The 20,930-nt window shown below is 37.5% G+C and overlaps 1 long non-coding RNA gene across 1 annotated transcript; it reads right to left on the reverse strand.

The window, feature by feature from the left end:
• Positions 1 to 7,858: 7,858 nt before the first annotated feature.
• On the reverse strand, positions 7,859 to 10,622 carry LOC137829490 (uncharacterized). The gene is made up of 5 exons (XR_011084022.2): positions 10,545 to 10,622; positions 10,241 to 10,323; positions 8,988 to 9,041; positions 8,187 to 8,282; positions 7,859 to 8,070 (listed from the first exon to the last, which is right to left on the reverse strand). It is a non-coding gene; the product is annotated as an uncharacterized LOC137829490 (long non-coding RNA).
• Positions 10,623 to 20,930: the final 10,308 nt, after the last annotated feature.

A 20,930-nucleotide genomic window follows, 5' to 3' on the forward strand; every position in this document is an offset into this window, starting at 1 on the left:
GGCGCGCTGGGTGGGTTGTTCATCAAAGATCCCCCATGCAAAGGCGAAGGGGAGCGCGAGTAAACGATGCGGTTCGTCCTCCTCCTCTTATAGGCAGGTCCCACATCCGAGTCTTCATCTTCGGATGAGATGGTGAGCACCCTCTTGCCTTTGTCAAAGGGGGCTGTAGGAGGAGTGCCAGCTACCGCCAGGGGGACTGCAGCAATGGGAGGAGGTGATTTGGGTGTTTGGAGTAAGAGAGAAGAGTTTGGTGTTTGTAAGGAATGGGGAGAGTTGGGTGTGTCGGCGGTTTGGGGTAGTGGAGATGGTGGCAACAGATTGGACTCGATGGGGAAGATGCTGGAGGCGCCGCCCTTTGCAGACTTCGCGTCAAGACGAGCCTTCAAGGACCTAGCCAGTTCAGCTCGCGTTGCGGGGTCCATCACTGATGCTGCACCAAACAAACCAGGCAACAGAGGTTAGGACTGATATCCATGAAGAACGAAGCACCAAATGCATATGGCGATACGCATAAATTCGAAGTACAGGACGTCAACTCTACCACTCAGGCAAATCCTCAGATCAACAACAAGTATAGAAATTAAAGCAGACAAGCATTGCATGCATGAATCAGAGGAAGCGCGATTAAAAAAAAAATTAAATAAATAAAGAGAAGGCAAGCAAAGGGCGAGTTTCCCTACCGAAGTATGAAGAAAGGGTGCGTGCGTTGAACTCACAAGCTATGAGTTTCGACGAGCTGAAGACGATCTTCAGGCCAGCCAAGGCCTCGCACACCCCCTGTTGGAGGAAGATAGTTCGTCCAAAGATTTGGGTTTGACCAGTTTGGGCTTTTCCGTCCAATACAGGGGGAACTCATCAAGAGCTGTGGGGATGCGCTTGTTCGCACATACCCTGAAGAAGAGGCCTTTCCAGCCTTTGAAGGAGTTATGGAAGAGGGTCAGGAGGATCCTTCCGGCAATCCCAGAGAAACTTACCCAAAGACTTTTCCCCTGCTTCTTCACTTCAAAGAAATGAAGGAAAACGTCCACTGAAGGTGGGACACCCAGGTGCCCACATAGTATTTGGAAAGCCTTGACGAAGGCCCAACCGTTGGGGTGTAGCTGGGCGGGGGCTGTATTGATCTCTGTGAGTAACTCCCTCTCAAAGGATGTGAAAGGCAGGCGTACACCAATGCGCTTGAAAACTGCTTGGTACATGAAGAAAAAGGGTTTCCTACCGTTGAACTGGTTGTCCACACAGACTGGCTCCCCAGGGGTACCATGGCGAACAGAGATGTGTGAGTCGTGGGTGCTACAGAAGGCGTTAAAGTTGTATAGGTGTGGGTCACCCTGGTGCTTCACCACGTCTTCTATGGTGGTTATGCTAGTGCACTCAGCCAGGAGCTCATCTGAGGCCCAGGAGTACTGAGCCTTATAATCGACCTGGGGGGAGGATTGGGCGTTGTTTTTGTACGCGCCATAGATTGATAAAGAAGCTGAAGAAGGAAGAAAAAAAAGCAAAGGCTTAGTGAAGGAGTTTTGAAGAAGCAAATGGGACGAAACCCTAGGAAACCCCTACCCACGCGAGAAGTTCAGAAAAGGGGGAAGACAGAGAAACGGGGAAGAAGAACGCGAATACAACAGAAATAAACAGGCCTAGGCAGTTATATCAGCACAAGAGTTAAAGGGAAGAGCCGTCGAAAGACAAAGATCATACCTTTGAGTATCTGGTTTGGTGGAAATCGGAAGCGTGAAGAAGAGAGCAAAGATTGTAGAGAAAGCTTGAGAAGATGAACAGTAGAGGAAATGAGAAGAGTGAATGAAACAGTAGTTGGAGCGCGGGATTTCGAAGGCTTAAACGTTACAACTGAAGCGCAAGAGGCGCTAGATCGGGACCGTGCGATTGAGCCACGTGTCGAAGGATTAAGCGTTAACTTGAAGCGCAAGAGGCCCCAAGCGCTGGCCGTAAGATGGAGCCACGCGTCAAGAGATCAGAGCATGACCCAAAGAGTCACTTTTGCTGCTCAGAGAATGTTACGTCGTCAGACGATCAGGAAGTGTCACGTCCACTGTTCAAGGGAATGTCATGTCAGCCACTCAAAGGAATGTCACGTCAGCCACTCAGGAAACGCCACATCATCAAGGTGCCACGTGGACAATAGGGCGAGGCCTTAGTCTTTTTGCTGAAAACAAGTATCAGCTCAAGACTGGGGGGCTTGTGTATCGTCCCGTCCCTGGGGGGCTCAAGAAGAAATGGGCAAACATGACTTATCACTTTGAAATGTTGGGAGTTCAGAAAAAGATGGTCTATACACAGACCATGTTGGAAAAGATTGTTTAGGAATGATATTATTTGGTAAAATAGGAGATATGAAAAAATCATCCTTAACATTCTTTATCCAATATGGTGTGGAAGTAGGAACCTTAGGTAATGAAAATGACAAAGAAGAAGAAGACCTTGTAGGCGTAGCACGAGTCAACAAAAGTGATTTAGTTGAGAAGGTATTAAGACTCGGGTTATCATGTACTTCAATTTCCTTTTCATTTTCTTTTTGAGTTTCTTTGGGATTGGTCCTATATGCTAGACGATGTGGTAAAGAAACCCTGGGCATTAAGTCTATTTGGTGTTCAATCCCTTTTAGAGGTGGTAATCCTTTAGGAGGATCTTGAATCACATCTTCATAGTCCTTTACCAAATTGTCCAAACATGTGGGACTATCCTTAGCCGACTCACAGTCAATAGTCCTAGGAATAGCTAAAAAAATAGGCTTTTGAGTAACTATTACCCTTTTAACTTGTTGTGTGGACATGAGAAGGCTTCTCTTGGAACTTTTTATATCATTTTCTTTCTCTCTTTTTTCTCTCATTTTAACTTGGTCCTCATGTACTTCCTTTGGAGAGAGAGATTTAAGAGTGACTTTGTGCCCATGGAAGTGAAAAGAAATTTTGTTGGTAAAGCCATCATGAAAAACTTTTCTATCAAATTGCCATGGCCTACCTAAAAGAATATGTGTGGCTTCCATTGGGACAACATCACACAAGACCTCATCTTTATATTTACCAATAGAAAATGTAATGAGGACTTGCTTGTTAACAACAATCTCACCTACCTCACTTAACCATTGTAATTTGTAGGGCTTGGCATGAGAGATGGTAGGTAATCCAAGTTTGTCTACCACTCTTGTGCTTGCCACATTTGCACAACTCCCCCCATCCACAATCAAAGAGCATACTCTATCATGAATAAGACACCTTGAATGAAAAATATTTTCTCTTTGAGTTTCATCAAAAGGTTTTAACACTTGTCCAAGCATGCGTCTTATTACTAATAGGTCACCCTCATGTGGGCTTTCACTTTCACTCTCACTTGGGGATCTAGAAGGTGAGGAATGTCTAGAAGATTCGGACCCATGCTCACTACTATCTACCCCATCATGCATATACATAGCTCGTTTAGAAGGGCAATTAGAAGCAATATGTCCATAGCTTAAGCATTTAAAACACTTCTTACTAGATGAATTATGTGGTGATTTAGGCCGAGAATTGGAAGTGGAAGGCTTAGACTCTCTAGGTTTGAAAGTAGAGTCCTTTGAAGGGATATTTGAAAAAGAGTTATTTTTATTTTTCCAAGAAGAGTGGTAGTAGTTATCCTTAGGAGAATTTTTGAAAGCATTTTTCCTTGCAAGTTGATTTTTAATTTTGCTAGCAAGGTGCACCACATTTTCCAAAGAAGAATATTCTTGTAACTCTACCACGTCTTGAATGTCCCTTCGAAGGCCACTCACAAACCTAGCTATCTTAGCTTCCTCACTCTCATCCATATTAACTCGAATTAAAAGCGTGTCTAGTTGTTTAAAGTAATCATCCACACTTAGCGCGCCTTGATGAAACCGTTGGAGTTTCAACATAAGGTCTTTCCTAAAGTGTGGGGGTACGAATCTAGCGCGTAAACATGCTTTCAAATCGTTCCAAGAGACCACGGGCGGCCTCTTGTGTAGGTCAATGTCCATGAGGTATTGATGCCACCATTGCATGGCATAGTCCAAAAATTCTAAAGAAGCTAACTTAACCCTATGCTCCTCCCTAACCCCATTTACATCAAAAATTTGGTCCACCTTAGCCTCCCATCCTAAGTATACATTGGGATCACTTTCACCACTAAAACTAGGAAGTTTTACATTAGGAGAACAAGGGCCAGCCACATGTTGGCGCCTCTCTTCATGGTGATGATGTCTTGGCCTTGGATTATCTTCATAATAACCATGGGAGTGCCTTGAAGAATGCCGACTAGGAGGAGGAGTTCTTCTCTCACGATTTTGATGCATTTCTTCTCGGTTTAACTCCAAACTTTAGAGCCGTGCTTCCATCTTCCTTATCACCTCAAGATAGTGAGCATTGGATTGCTTGGCATTCTTTAAGTCTTCATAGAGGGCTTCCTTTTGTGGTGAGCACGGTTTGGAAGACTCTTCACTAGAGAAATGAGCCATGAGCAGAAAAAACACAAAAACAGAAAACAAAACAGTGAAAGAAACTTGTTAGACAATTAAAAACAGTGAGATATAGATTGCTGGAAAATGCCCAAGAAAGCACTCAAACCACTCCAAGAAAATATTTTGTCCTCAACCAAGCCTTTCTTGTGGAATGGAGTAGCTTCAAGTGAAATATGTCACAGCAAACCAACTTACTTAAGAACAAGTCTCCACACAACTTTAAGAAGAACAAAAAGACAAGCAAGAAAAGGTGTAAACAATAAAAGCTAAACCAAAAACAGAGAGCAATGTATGACAAACTAGAAAGAATATGAATGAAAGACAATCAAGAAAATAAGGAACTCAATGAATAAAGAAGGCACACAAAAAGAGTCCTAAAGAAAAGTGCTAGAGTAGATTGAAGAAAAACAGAAAACAGCTACTGGAATTTTTTTTTTTAATGCAAACTGTGCTATGTTTACAGATTTAACTGGAACGATTGAAAGCGAACTGGAATGTGAAAAATTAACCACAGAAACTTCAATGTCTTAACTCAATTATGGTACTGGAATGAGGTAAAAACAGTAAGCCAATTGAGAGAAATAAATTTTTCAAAATTGCTGCCCAATTACCGTATTCTTTTCGGCAGTATTGTACACTTTCCGTATTTTATTTATCATTTTTTGTGTACTTGGAATTTTTGAGTAATTCTTTTTTCTATGCTTTTGGAAAACTTTGAAGTATGTAAATCCAAATTTTCACAAATTTCCTATGAGCCAATTAATTGCAGTAAATTGAAAACAGTAGCACGTTTGTAAGAAAACAGAGTATCCTATTCAGGAAAGAAAAACAGTAAGATGAACTAGCAAAGACATAATGGAATTTGTGTAAAGGAACTTGTATAGAATGAAGATACAAGCATGAACTCAAATCTAAAAATGAAAATGCACAAAGGATCAAGCAAATAAACTCAAAAACAGAAAGTAAACCAAAGCAAGAAACAATCAAAGCAATAAAAGTACTACTAGAAGTAATGACAATTATGGATTAACATGACTAAGACAAAACTTGACAAGATTACAAAATTAAAAGACATATTACAAAATGTAACAACAAGTGAAAGGAAGCTTAAGGTCAGCTTAAGGTCGCCAAGTCAAGGCATGGCCCAGAGCAGTAACAAAGAGAAGAGAAAGGTGGCTTCAAGGCCATAGTTCTGGTACCAGTAGGGAGTAACCTGACTCGTGAAGTACCCACACCACCTCAGGGGTGAACCAGGTGCATGGTATGAGAGGAAGGTAGGTACACTCCCAGGGCGAGTGACTAGAGGTTGAGGGGCATGAGTGGGCACCCAGAAAGTCACCCTACACGCCAGATGCACTTCGAGGAAAGAGGACTCACAATGGAATAACCCTAAGTTGGGTTACGGCGCTGTGAGGTCTTCTGCGTAGAATAACGATCAAGTCGGAAGAACACGTGGCAATAAGCACGTGCTCATTAATGTTTTAGTGGAAATTTGTTAAGGTACGCGTTAATTTAGTTTACGTATCAAATGTTTCAAGACACATTTTTATACGCTTTCAATGCGCTTTAACGCGCTTTAAATGCAGAAGGTGTATAAAAAGGGGGCCTTGGGACATTTGATGGGGGGAGTTTTTTTAACCTAATTCTCGCAGTTCTACACAGACGTAAACCCTAGTTGTTTCGCGGCGCACCCACTGTACGCACAAACAATTAGGGCAACACAGTATTAGTTACTCAGTATTTTCGACCACCTTCAGAGCATCTAGTCGCGGTTTTTGATACGGAGGTGTGTCACCTTTGGTGTTTCTCGCTAGCTGACTTAATCGTCGGAGTGCAAACGGCCGCGAGGGCGCCCCTTTGTAAACTTCTTTCAGGTACTCACGGACGGAGCGGAACGAAGGTGCCCTAGCTCGTGAGGACAAGCCACGCATAAAGACGACCCTGGTGAACCGGCGGGAACACAGGGCAGGGTCAAGTCCTCTCTTTCTGAAAATCTGGTACCCACTCATGACATTGAATGCTTTTTAATTCTATTACTGCTATAAAATCTGTTGCAGCTGATCTCTTCCACAAGAATAACCAATTGCGACATCTCTTGCAAAATCTGTGAGTGAGCTTTTCTCTGTTTTCTTCTCTGCCATCATGGACTCAACTCCTCCCACCTCAAAGAGAGTCAAAACCAGAGCTGTAAGGGTGGAGGAAGGCTAGAAGGATGGTTTTCTTGAGATAATGATCTAATTGAGAGATACATGTTTGAAACAAGCACCAAAGTGATAAACAACCCCAAGGTTGTGTGCTTTGATTGGCTGAAAAGCCAAAAAGCTGGACAATGTAAGGAGGCTGCTCAAAGATCAATCTCTCAGATAGTTCCTGGAGATGAAGGGAAACATCTACCCAGATTTAATAAGGGTGTTCTACACAAATCTCAAGTTTGAGGGAAACAACCTAGTTTCTCATGTAAAAGGTGTAGATATGGAGATAACCCATGAAGTATGGGCTGCTGTTGCTGGTCTAAAGTACTCAGGCCTTGGGATTAACAAGGGAAACCTTGGAGTAGTGGAGGATTTCAACAAAATCCAATACTACAAAAGTTGCTTGAAGAACCAACATGCTCAAGTTAGGACTTTCTCGGTTGGAGGCCCAAAGCTTGATGAAAGGTTGCTAGCGCTCATTGTGACTTGGATTCTAACACCAAGGGGGAGCAATCATTCTGTTCTTATTGAGGAGGATCTGGTGTACATCTTCTACATCATGAAGAAGATCAAAATCAATTGGATGCACATCATCAAAGAGCACATGCAAAAGGCAATGAGGTTAAGCGACTATCATTATCCATATGCTGTTTTGGTATCTAAATTTCTACTCTCACTACACCATTTTTGACCTTAGACAACATCTAAAAAGTGTTGCCTAAAGTAAGAAAAGCGTTGCCTTAACTTTAGGCAACAGTTTGGCAACACTTTTTTAGGCGTGGAATATGAAGCCGTGGGCTTAGGTTTAGACAACATTTATTTGCATGTTGTCTATCTTTTAGGCAACGCATTTTCAATGTTGCATATTGGTAGAATAATGTTTAGGCAACACTTATTTACATGTTATCTGGTTTTTTAGACAACACTTATTTACATGTTTGTCAATACTCTTAGACAACAATTTTTTAATGTGACAATTATGAAATACATTTGACAATATTTTATAATTTTAAATTGACATACATCTAATTTATAAAATTACACATTATACAATATTTTTAAACTAGTTTATAACATAATTGCACATTTAGACCGTATTTATAATTATACATTTTGGTTATTCATTTATTCAAATCCAATAATATTTGTAAACTATGTTATACATTTATATTTTGTAACAAAACTTTAAAATGTGACATTTCTATCTAAGAACAATATATATAAATATTAATATTTCAAATGTAGAAATTACATACTCCAATATATATTAAAATAGTAGATGTTGGAATCATTACAACTAATTAGAGTTAGAAATTAACAGAAAAAATAACAAAAAAATCTCTTGAAATTTGTACAGTTCTTCGATCGATCATAATCAATTTCTTGTTTAGTATTATCTTGAGGTCCAACCTGAAAGAATTAAACAAAATGTACAAACTTATTAAAATAGTATTGAGTTTGTAAATAAAATAAGATTAATAGAAAAGTATCCAATCAACATTTGAATGAAAATTATGCATCTATACCTGATCAAAAAAGGAATATGGGTGGACGCAAATGAACCAAGAGAATATTTCTCTTCTGTCATGATAGACCTAATGATAATTAGATAATAAGTGAACCTGCAATCAATAAGACAAAGTAATTAACAAGTATGACATTATTTTTCATTGCTATTATCACATTAAACTAACACGTATATCAATTCCTATCCTTTTGGGAGAAAAGTTCTATTCATATGTCTATCCTTCAAAATGTTTAAAATAGCATTAATTACAAAAGATTCAAAATAATAGTAAATCCTTCCTTGTCTTTATCGATTTCTTTAATAAAAGAGAAAAATAATACAGGCAATCTTAGATTTTAGCACAAAGATATAAAGAGCATATTAGGAATCTGAAAATAATATTAATATAAACAAGAATATCCACTACATTTCTTAATTTGAGTACTACAACTTTAAAAGAAGGAAAAAAAAAACAGAAAAACGAAGTAAAAAGAAACTATATCTGCATAAAACATATTGAAAACCAATAGCAAAAGACCTTCATCTTTATTACTCTCAAACTAAAAATTATCTTTGTTGAAGCTAAACGAAGGTTTTGCCAGTTTCTATAATTACTTTCGGTACTACTCAACAAAAGTCTACACCATTTACCAAGAAAAATAAGAAAAATACTGCATTTTACTTGAAAAAACATGATTGGCAGAGAAACAGGGAGGAAAAAGCAATTGCACAAGTATTGAGAATAAATCAAAGTGATTATAAGGATCATAGACAAACTATCATTATTTGCACTAGCACATAAAGAGTTTTACTGACTTACCAGCAGTCTCAATCATGTCATCTACCATAACCGCTACCTTTCCCCTTACATCACCTATCAAATTCAGCACTTGCAAGATGAGATTCACCAAATAAAATAAAAAAAATACTAGAAGGTGTTGTAGTTTATAAACTAAGATTTATCATCAGTGAGGAATAACAATAATAATAATAACAAGAAGATAAAATGTAGGATATGGTTTAGGTAACATACAAAAGACTAAAAGACTTAAAGTGAAGGTAAACATTCCGTTATATTCAAAAAGGTTCATTGTAGTGTCCAACTCACCCCCCATACCATACCCCAAAATCATAGTATTCCAAAAGGCCACGTCCTTTTGAATAGTGTCAAAGAACTTTGTAGCGAGATCTATTCGTCCACACCTGGTATACAAATCCAAGAGCGAATTCGCTGCAAAAAGATGAGTGTGAAAAAGTTTTCTCACCAGCAGACCATGGACCTCTTTGCCTTGTCTTACTGAAGCTAGATTTGCACATCCTTAAACTAAACCCATGAACTTCCATTCCCAACTTGAAAAGTCCTAATTCTCCTAATACAGGTAGCATTCCAGGAAACCACATTTCTCTCATCAATTTCATCAAAAACTTTCTTGGAAGCCTTCTCACTCCCACACTTCTCATACACGTCAACCAACGCATTTCCAACCTTCACATTGCCCAACAGTCCAACCTTCAATGCATAACAGTGCACGTTTCTCGCCATCACCTCATCCTCAATTTCCGCACACACTGGCAGCACACTTATAATGGTAACTAGGTCCAGTTGAATCCGCGGCACGACCACAACCATCTCCTTAAAAAACCTGAGTGCCTCCGTGTAAAATCCATAAAGAGAACACAAGCCAATAATAGTATTCCACGACACCTTATCCCTATCCGTCATTTCATCAAATACCTTCATTGCATCGTCAAGAAGCCTACAATTCCTGTAAAAGGCCAATAGGGTATTCCAAACAAAGTAGTCTGTTATAAGAGATTATATTATTGGATTTGGAACCCATGAAGATTCACTCAACAGAGTTATTATTGTAATTCGAGTCGAAGTTGAACCGTTGAAAACCTGATTCGAATACTCTAACATGTTCAAGTTTCCTTGAATCTATCTTATGGTTAAACAAAAATGTGAGATTGGGACAAATCAGGATAACTCAACATTCAAATAATCCATATCAATAACTTAATTAGTCAAATAATCATCATCAAAACTAAAGAATAGCGAAATGAGAGACGAACCGGTGAGAATGTTCGAACAACCCGTGAAACGCACCGCTGAAAGAAAACCACCACCAAACGCACCACCGGAGGAAAACGACCCACTAAGAGGTAGGAAAAGAAGTAGGGCATAAGAAATGGAGAAAGAAACTAATTCTGAGAAATCAAACAGAGTAAACAGAATTACAAATTGGAAGCTCTAATACAAGAATAGAGAAAACTCTGTATGCCAAAAATTATTCAAAAAAATCTGAATTATGAGAGACGAAGATGAGAAGAGTTCTTTTGAATTCTGAATCGGATGCACTGTGTTTTCTAGATGTACCATTATGCCTCTGTTTTTTTTAAAAGGATATTGTCTCTCTCAAACCATGCCTCCAAACCTTCAGTGTATACAAAATGCAAAAAGTAAGAGAAATCTGAATTTTTAAATAACAATCAATATTTACAAGGGGTTTAGAAAACCCGATGTCTTCTTCGAGGTTATTAAATCAGATTTTTTTTACAGTGAATGTTAAGAGAATCACTTACAAAATATTGTCTAAAATATTATTTGAAATACCTGCTATTTTTTTAAAACATTGTCTAAATGTTATATAAAATACCCACACTTTCAAAAACGTTGCTTAAAATATTATATAAAATATCCACAGTTTTAAAAACGTTGTCTAAAATATTATATAAAATATCAACAGTTTTAAAAACGTTGTCTAAAATGTTATATAAAATACCCACAGTTTTAAAAACGTTGTCTAAAGTACTCACATTATAATAACCATGTCTGCATTTTATAAAACGTTGCTTTAAATAAATAGACAACGTTTTTTCTAAATATTTTTAGCCAAAGACAAATAAACTTTACTAAGTAACCAACAATAAAAAAACGTTGTCTAAACCACCTTTAAGCAACACTTTTTTACCTGTTGACATGTTAGTGTTGTCTAAAGTGAAAAATGGCGTAGTGTCTATTTTGAAATGAACCTAGAGGATGAAACATCTGAGTTAGTCAAGTCAACTCAAGAGTTGAACAATGGATCACTCAGCAAAATGGGTTTTACCAAAGTAGGTGGCAAATGGATTAGCAAAGATGGTGACTTTGGTGCCTCATCTAGTGCTGCTGCTGATCATGAACAAGATGAACCTGCTGATATGAATTTTCAACATGAAGATCTACCTGAAGCACATCAAGATGCTGGACCTAGTGCTGGTGTTGGGAATCAAGAAGAAAGGATGCAAACCATGTCTCCTTTTGAGAGACTCATGATGAATAGGCTTGATAGCTTTGAGGAGAATCAAAGGAATCTCCATGATCTTAGTGTCAACAATTTCCAGAGGATTGATAACAGGTTTGACAGCATGGATGCAAGCTTCATGACTCTAGATGAACAAATCGAGGCTGTACAGAATCAAATCTTTGATCTTCAATATGCTGATGATGATGAATGAAGAAAAACAACCGGTTGATGTATCGAAACAACCGATTGTTTTTGGTGGTTGTATCAGTTTTCTATTTTCTTTTTGCTGCTTTTGCTGTTTAATTCTGATGTATTCAAAACAATTATCTTGTGTTATCTCTTCTCTTTGTCTATTTGTGAAGACAAATAGGGGGAGATATATGCTGTGTTTGATTTCAGTTTTTTTTTTTTATGCAAAACAGTTTGGATGAGTGAAAAGGTTTTTGCTCCTATATTTGTTTGTTGTTTACTCTGATATTATGCTCTGAATTTCTGTATTTGTTTCTGTGCTAACCAAATATCAGAAGTTCTATGCTTTGCTTAAAAACTGTATCTTGCAGGAACTGCTTCAGATTCAATCAAGTACAATACAAGCATCAGGGATTTGTCTTCATCAAATAGAGGGAGATTGTTGAACCAAGTGGTGTTCAAGCTTTGAAGAATCCAAACCCTTTGAAGAATGTTGAAGGCTTGGCTGTCCTTGCTGTTGCTGAGCTGTCTTAGTTAGGATCTGGGGTAGTTTGAGTTTTGTAATCCACTCTAGATTGAATCCAAAGCATAGGCATTCTCAATCTTTTTAAAAGAAAAAGTATTTTTCAAACTAAGTGAAAAAAAACCGATTGTTTTGTCGAAACAACCGATTGTTTTATACTTAGATGTTTTTAGAAAAGATTGAAAATTCTTTTTCAAATGGTTGAGCTGTTAAAACCAAAACAACCGATTGATTCGAGGAAACAACCGATTGTTTGTTTTGGTACCATAACAGAAAAACTGTTTTGTGCTTTGACTGAGCTTTAAATGTTTTAATTGATTACGCTCCAGTCTTTAATGCTTTGACCAATATTTAAATGCAATGAATATTTTGTTAAGATTTGATAACAAACAACATCTTTGAATAAATTCAGAAAAACAGATTTGAGAAATAACAATCTTTTGAGAACAACAAGATTCTGATTTTCAAAGAGTTGAGATTACTTAGAGATTGAGATTGATCAAAGTGTGTGAGAGAGGATTTTTGCTTGTATTGATTTCAGATTTACTTCTGTAACAAGTGTAATCCTTGTATTTGTTGAACAAGTTTCTTTTGTGTGTTTGCTGAGAAGTGTTGTGTGTTCTTGAGGGGATCAAGATCAGCATTCTTAGTGTTGATGTGTTGGCCAAGAGAAGTGTGTGTCTTGAGGGGATCAAAGTCACTTTCTTGGTTGTGTTGTAAGTGATCTAGGTTTGATTGCTTAGTGGAATTCCTCAGTGTTTCTGAGAAGACTGGATGTAGCTCTGGGTTTAGAGTGAACCAATATAAACATCTGTGTGCATTCTCTCTGTCCTTAACTCTTTAAATTCAGTTTTGATTTTGTAAACTGGTATAAACAACCGATTGTTTTTCTGGTGCTGTTGTTTTTGCTTATTGTTTTGGCAAACTGGATTCCTTATCAATTGTTTCTTGAGATAATTTCATTCTTGACTTAAAAGTTTTCGAAATCCCTCTTTAAACCATTCACCCCCTCTAGTTTAAAGCCATCCATTCTAACATTTCTTTGATTCTCCGCAAATCCATCAAGCCTATTGACCATGTATCTTTCAAAAGAAGACATGGATGGCATTTCATCTCCCTGATTCCCTGTACTGGTTCCAACACCTTGATATGTTTCAGGTTGCTCTTCATGGTGAAAATCCATGTCAGCAGCATGTTCTTCTTCATCAAGATCAGCAGCAGCACTTGATGAGGCACCATGGTCACCATCTTTGCTCACCCATTTGCCACCTATTTTGGTGAATCCCATCTTGCTAAGAGAGCCATTGTTCATCTCTTTAGTTGATTTAACCAACTCAGATGACTCATCTTCCAGATTCACTTCAAAATACAACAAAAATTTCTAAATCAAAACAGCATATGGATAGTGATAATCACTTAACCTTATGGCCTTTTGCATGTGTTCCTTGATGATGTGGATCCAATTGATTCTGATCTTCTTCACTATGCAGTAGATATACACAAGGTCCTCTTCTGTAAGAACATAATGATTGCTCCCCCTTGGAGTTAGAATCCAAGTCACAGTAAGTGCTAACAACCTTTCATCAAGCTTTAGGCCTCCAACCGAACAAGTCCTCACTTAAGCATTTTGATTCTTCAAGCAGCTCTTGTAGTATTGGACTTTGTTGAAATCCTCTACTACTCCAAGGTTTCCCTTGTTGATTCTAAGGCAGCATACTTCAGACCTGCAACTGCAGTCCACACATCATAGGTGATTTCCATATCAACCCCCTTCACATGAGAGACAAGGTTGTTTCCCTCAAACTTGAGATTGGTGTAGAACACCCTAATCAAATCTGGGTAGATGTTCCCCTTCATCTCCAAGAACTTTTTGAGTGATTGATCTTTGAGCAGCCTCCTCACATTATCTAGCTTTTGGCTTTTCAGCCAATCAAAATAAACAACTTTGGGGTTGTTTATCACTTTTGTGCTAGTTTCAAACCTATACCTTTCAATGAGCTCATTGTCTCCAGAAAACCATCCTTCTAATCTCCCTCCAAAAATTACTGCTCTGGTTTTAACTCTCTTTGAAGTGGGAGGAGTTGATTCCATGACAGCAGAAAAAGGAGCAGAGAAAACTCAGACAAGAAGAGCAAGAGATGTTGCAAGAGATGACTCAATTGGTTGTTCTTGTGAGAGAGAGCAGCTGCAACAGATTTTAAAGCACAAACAAAACCAAACAGCATTCAATGACGTGAGTGGGTTTCAGATTTTCAGAGAGAAAAGACTTGACCAGTCCTGCACAGAAAATGTCAGAAAAAGCAGAAAATCACATGGTCATCACATGTGATCTTTGACTTGTCATAAAAGCTCTTAAATTTTCAAGATTTTTGGAATATATTCCTTTATGGCTTGTTGTAACATCTTTCTAAACGTGATCAACTTTCAACACTACTTCATTGACCAAGGATTCTTTCATAATTGTGATCTGTAACAGACATAAATTCAAAAAGAATTAAATCCATTCTTTTCACAGTGCTGTCAGACACAAAACAATCGGTTGTTTTTCTGTTGCAATAAAAACTGATTTTTGAATTTTTAATCATGGGCAGAAAGGATTCAAAGCAGATATATTTGAACATTTTAAAAGAAATAATTAAGCATGATTATAAACTTTGAACAGGAATAGAGAATATAGATAAGGAAGGTCTTATCCTTTGTGATGTTCCTTTAATGAGCCATATGCTTTTGATCAAGAAGCCTCTTTTGACCATTGAGAGCCTTTGGACAGATACAGAACATTGATTCAGCTTCAATGTTAAACTTTTTTTCTTCCAAGAATTTGATCAGATGACTCAGTCCCTCCTATTTCTTTAGATTTCCCGCATAAACATGAATTCAAGCGCCAAGGTTTGGTCCCCTTACAAATGTGGGTCCATTTGGTTTCTTTTTCTCTTTTGAAACCTCACAACCTTTAGGAATCCATTCCATGAAGCCTCTGGGGACTGTAAACTTTCTTATTTTGCAGAATCTAACCGAATGGCCCTTTTTCATGCAATAAAAGCACGTAACAACCGGTTGTTTCGACTTAACAATCAGTTGTTTTACTAGCTTTGTTCAAAAACTTTTTGAAAACTTATCTTGTTTGTTTTGTGGATTAAAACCTAAACCAGCCCTTCCAAAAACACAGTTTTGAGATGCTAAGACATTCTCAAAGTTGGATTTTCCTTTAGAAAGCTTATCCACAGTACTTACAAGATATTGCACTTTCTTTTCAAGGTTTTCACAATTTTCACAAATGAGAGTGTCACACTTTCAAGAAGAGTTTTTGAAATGTGTTTCAAGATTTCTAAAATCCCTTTTTTATTTTTCCAGCTCTTCTTCAAGTGCCTTCACTCTCTTTTCAAGCCAGCTGTTATGATCTTTCAATCGGTTGTTTGAAAGAACCAATCGATTAGCTTCACCATGTATTTCTTGAAAAGCTTCAAGCAATTCACTATAATTTTGTTCATTTTAAGAAGCACATGAACTTACCTCACATGAGCTGCAAGATTCATCATCTCCTTCAGCAATCAAACATATATTTGCTCTTTCTTCTTTACTTGATGATGAACTTGATGAGGATACTTCATTCTCATCCCAAGTTATGTAGACTCTTTTTGTTTTGCCCTTCTTTTCCTTGTAGCTAGACTTTTTCTCCTTGCCTTCTTTGTTTAGGCAATCTGCCTTTATGTGCCCTTACTCACCACAACCAAAACAAGTATAGTTATTGGAATTAAAATCATTGGATTTTTTGTTTCCATACCTTTCTTTGTTGTTGTCTTTGTTGCGGTTCCTTTTTAAGAATTTGCTAAACTTTCTTGATAGCAAACTAAGGTTCTCTTCATCACTATCATCACTGGATTCTTGCTTGCATTTGTGCTTGACAACTTTCAAGGCAATACTCCTTACATGCTTGTCTTCGCTTTCTTGAACATTGAGTCGATTCATCTCTAACTCATGTTCCCTATGCTTGCCAAACAAAGAAGCCAAACTCAATGATGTTAGATCTTTAGATTCAGATATTACAGTTACCTTAGGTTGCCAAGATCTATCAAGACATTTGAGAATCTTGATGTTTAGCTCTTCCTTTTCAAAGGTCTTGTCAAGGCTCATGAGATGATTGATAATGTGTGTAAATCTTTTCTGGACTTCAGCAATTGTTTCACCCTTGAGCATTCTAAACATTTCATACTGTTGGATTAGAGTATGCTTTCTAGCTCTCTTCACCTCATTGGTACCTTCATGAGTTACCTCCAAGGTGTCCCACATTTCTTTTGCTGATTTGCATTGAGAGACCTTGAAAAACTCATCTGAATTCAAGGCAGAGGTTATTATGTTTTTAGCAATGCAATCAAATTTGGCCTTCTTTCTTTCAGAATCAGTCCATTGAGACCAAGGCTTTTCAATGGAAGATCCATCTTTTTCAATTTTTGGGACAAAAGGGCCATTTTCAATTGCATCCCAAATACCTTTGTCAAGTGATTCCACAAAGATTTTCATTCTGACTTTCCAAAATTAGTAGTTCAAACCACAAAACAGAGGTGGTCTATTGATTGAAGTACCTTCCCCAAAAGGTAGTCTATCAGCCATTAAAAAGCAGTTTTAGGATCACTCTTGAATAAATTTCAAGAACCAAGCTCTGATACCAATTGTTAGAATGTATGACCATAAACTAGAGGGGGGTGAATGGGTTAAAGAGGGTTTTTGCAAACTTTTGAGTCTAGAATGAAAACACTTCGAGAAAAGCTTGAATCAGAATTCAGTTTGCTAAAACACAAAGCAAATAAGCACAGCACCAGAAAAACAATCGGTTGTTTCACAGAAACAATCGGTTGTTTATACCAGTTCACAAATATAAAAACTGAATTTAAAGAGATTAAGGATAGAGAGAATGCACACAGAGGTTTATACTCGTTCACTCTTAACCAAGAGCTACATCCAGTCTTCCCTGAAACCATTGGGGGAATCCACTAAGCAATCAACCCTAGATTACTTACAACACAACCAAAGAAGTGACCTTGATCCCCTCAAGACACACACTTCCTTTGGCTTCAGCACAACACCACTAAGAAAGCTGATCTTGATCCCCTCAAGTACACACAACACTTCTCAGCTTTACACACAGAGTTCTTTCAAAAGTACAAAGGATTACACTTGTTATAGAACAAATATGAAATCAATACTAGATGAAAATCCTATCTCACACTCTTTGATCAATGCAATATCTAAGCAATTCGCAACTTTTCAAAATCTCAAAATCAGTTAAAAACTCAAATCTGTTTTTCTGTATATATTCAAAGTTGTTTGTTTCATAATCTTAACAAATTATTAATTGCATTTAAAGATTGGTCAAAACATTAAAAACTGGAGCGTAAACAGTTAGAAAAACATTCAATGCTCAGTCAAAGCACAAAACAGTTTTCTGTTATGGTTCCAAAACAAACTATCGGTTGTTTCCACGAATCAGTCGGTTGTTTTGGTTTGACAGCAAGTCAACCATCAAAAACAGTTTTCAACCTTTCTAAAAACACCTAAGTATAAAACAATCGGTTGTTTCAACAAAACAACAGGTTGTTTTTCACTTAGTTTGAAAAACACTTTGCAATTAAAAGGTTTGAGAATGCTTATGCTTTGGATTCAATCAAGAGTGGATATATACAATTAATCTACCCCAGATCCTATCTAAAGACAACTCAACAACAACAAGCACATCCAGCCTTTCATCAACCTTCAAAGGGTTTGGATTCTTCAAAAGCTTGAACACACTTGGTTCAACAATGGATACCTTATCAAGTGCAACACCTTCTAAACGTCATTCCCCACCAAAAGCATACTTCATTGATGAATTAAAAGAAGTTAAAACAATATCTGCACAACAAGATGAGGAATTGAGACAAATGGAGACAAGGCTTCAAATCTTAGAAGTAAAACACATGGAGAAAAGATTGTCAAAACTTTCCATGAAGCATGAAAGATCCATTCCTCACGGCCAACATCATCATGGGCATGTTTTAAGGAGTTCCAACAACTATGGGAGCTTTGACAAAAAGGAAGAATGGAAAATACATAAACTTGAAGATAGGCGCCAACATGTGGCATTGCCTTATTCTCAAATTGTAAATCTTCCTACTTTTAGTGGTGTTGATGATGGTTATGTGTATTTAGATTGGGAAGATAAGGTTGACCATATTTTTTTTTATGTTTATAAGGTCCAAGATGACCACAAACTTAGGATAGTTTCTTTACATTTTTTGTACTATGCCAAAGAATGGTGGCATCAAACTCCTAGTTCCAAGAACACATGAGATGAATATCATAGGAACCAAATGGGTGTACAGGAACAAGATGGATGAACATGGAGCTATCACCAAAAATAAAGCTAGGCTGTTTGCTAAAGGTTATAACCAAGAAGAGGGAATAGATTTTGGTGAAACCTATGCACCAGTGGCTCGTCTTGAAGCTTTCAGATTACTCTTAGCATTTTCCAGCATACAAGGATTCAAGCTATTTCAAATGGATGTTAAGAGTGCATTCTTGAATGGTTACATTAATGAAGAGGTGTTTGTATCTCAGCCTCTAGGGTTTGAAGACTACAAAAATCCAGAACATGTGTACAAGCTCAAGAAGGCTTTATATGGATTAAAACAGGCACCTAGACAATGGTATGAGAGGCTAAGTGAGTTTCTGCTCTCTCAAGGATATAACCATGACAATTCTGATAAAACTCTATTCATAAAGAAGAAAAGAGAAGATATTATCCTTGTGCAAGTGTATGTGGATGATATCATCTTTGGATCCACAAATGAAGAAATGTGTGAAGCTTTTGTTGCTGCAATGAAGAGTGAATTTGAGATGTCAATGTTAGGAGAAATGAATTTCTTCCTTGGACTACAAGTAAAACAACTCAAGGATGGAATCTTCATAAATCAAGAAAAGTACTGCAAGGAGTTGCTTAAGAAGTTTGATATGGATCAATGCAAAGCAATCAGCACTCCTATTTCAACAAGCTGCCAGCTGGATCAAGATTGTGCTGGAAAATCAGTGGATCAATCAAAATACAGGGGTTTAATTGGTTCCTTATTATACTTAACTGCTAGCAGGCCTGACATTATGTTTGTTGTATGTTTATGTGCTAGATATCAATATGATCCAAAGGAATCACATTACAATGCAGCTAAGAGGATCCTGAAATACTTGCAAGGGACTAAGGATGTTGGACTATGGTATCCGAACATTGTTTCCTTAAGCTTGACTGGTTTTTCAGATTCTGACTTTGCAGGTTGGAAAGTTGATAGGAAGAGCACAAGTGGGACTTGTCACATGCTTGGGTCAAGTCTAATCTCTTGCCATTGTAAGAAACAAACCTGTTGCTCTCTCTACAGCAGAAGCAGAATACATAGCAGCTGGAAGTTGTTATGCTCAAACATTATGGCTAAGGCAGCAGCTAAGTGACTTTGGGTTTCTCTTAAACAAGATACCTATAAATTGTGATAACACTAGTGCTATAAATCTGTTTAAGAATCCTGTCATGCATTCAAGAACTAAACATATTGAAATTAGACATCACTTCCTAAGAGAGCATATAGCTAATGGAACTTGTGATATTAAATTCATTGGCACTGAATTTCAATTGGCTGATCTCTTTACTAAACCTCTTGCTAAAGATAGGTTTTACTTTCTTCTAAATGAATTGGGTATCATTAGATTAAATTGTCCCCTGCAGTAAACAATTTCAATTTGTTATTTTATGCTTTAACGTGTTGTTTTTCTGTTACAGATTCTCACACCTGACTAGGAAAGAGAAATAACTTCTTTTCTCTCTCTTCTTGACCATTGACTGCTTTTATGGTTATTGACCATTGGTTTTATGACATTCATGTGTTGAAATCCTAACTGATTTGATATCTTGATTGTGCAACAGATTTGATTTGCTAAGCTAAAATATGTTTCCAATATATTCTTGCATCATTCAAAATCTGCACCTGTGGTACCACACAAGAATAAAATCTGTACTCTATCTGATTCTATTGATTCTACTCCCAAAAACCCGTGATCCTTGAAATCTTCCTTGTGCCCTATATTAATCTGGTTTATCTCAAATTGCTTCTCACACTTTCACTTCTTGTTACAAGTTGTCCAGGTTTCAACACTATTACTTTAATTAGTTCTGATTTTGTTTCTATTAATCATATGAATTTTATGCTAATTTTTCTCTCTAGCTGGAACTGTCCATTTGTGAATAAGTGCTGAGAACAACTGACTTGAAATGGCATCCTCTTCACACAAAAAGAAGAAGTCCAAGGAGCAATCTAACAGCAGCCAAGGCATCCTGGAAAATTGGTTTGCTGGAGATTCTGAAGCCATGACAAGGTTCATTCATGAGACAAGCAGGAAGCAAATCAATGTACCTAAGGTGCTGGAATTTTCATGGCTGAGAGAAGAAAATCTGACAGAAGCAAGAACTCTTCTCAAGCATCAAAAACTGAAAAGTTTTCTGGAGATGACTGAAAATGTTTATCCAGACCTAGTGAAGGTGTTCTATAGCAATCTTGAACAAGATGGTAAGAATCTTGTGTCCTATGTGAAAGGAGTAAAGCTGAAAATCACTAGGGAAATATGGAGCAGTGTTGGAGGAATCAAGTACTTAGGGCTGAAAGTGAGCAAATGGAACACTGCTGGAATTCAAGGATTCAACAAGATGCAGTTTTACAGAAGTTGTGTGAGGAATCCTACTGAACCAGTG

Source organism: Phaseolus vulgaris, chromosome 8, assembly GCF_051622355.1.
Source record: "Phaseolus vulgaris cultivar YP4 chromosome 8, ASM5162235v1, whole genome shotgun sequence".
NCBI lineage: Eukaryota > Viridiplantae > Streptophyta > Magnoliopsida > Fabales > Fabaceae > Phaseolus > Phaseolus vulgaris.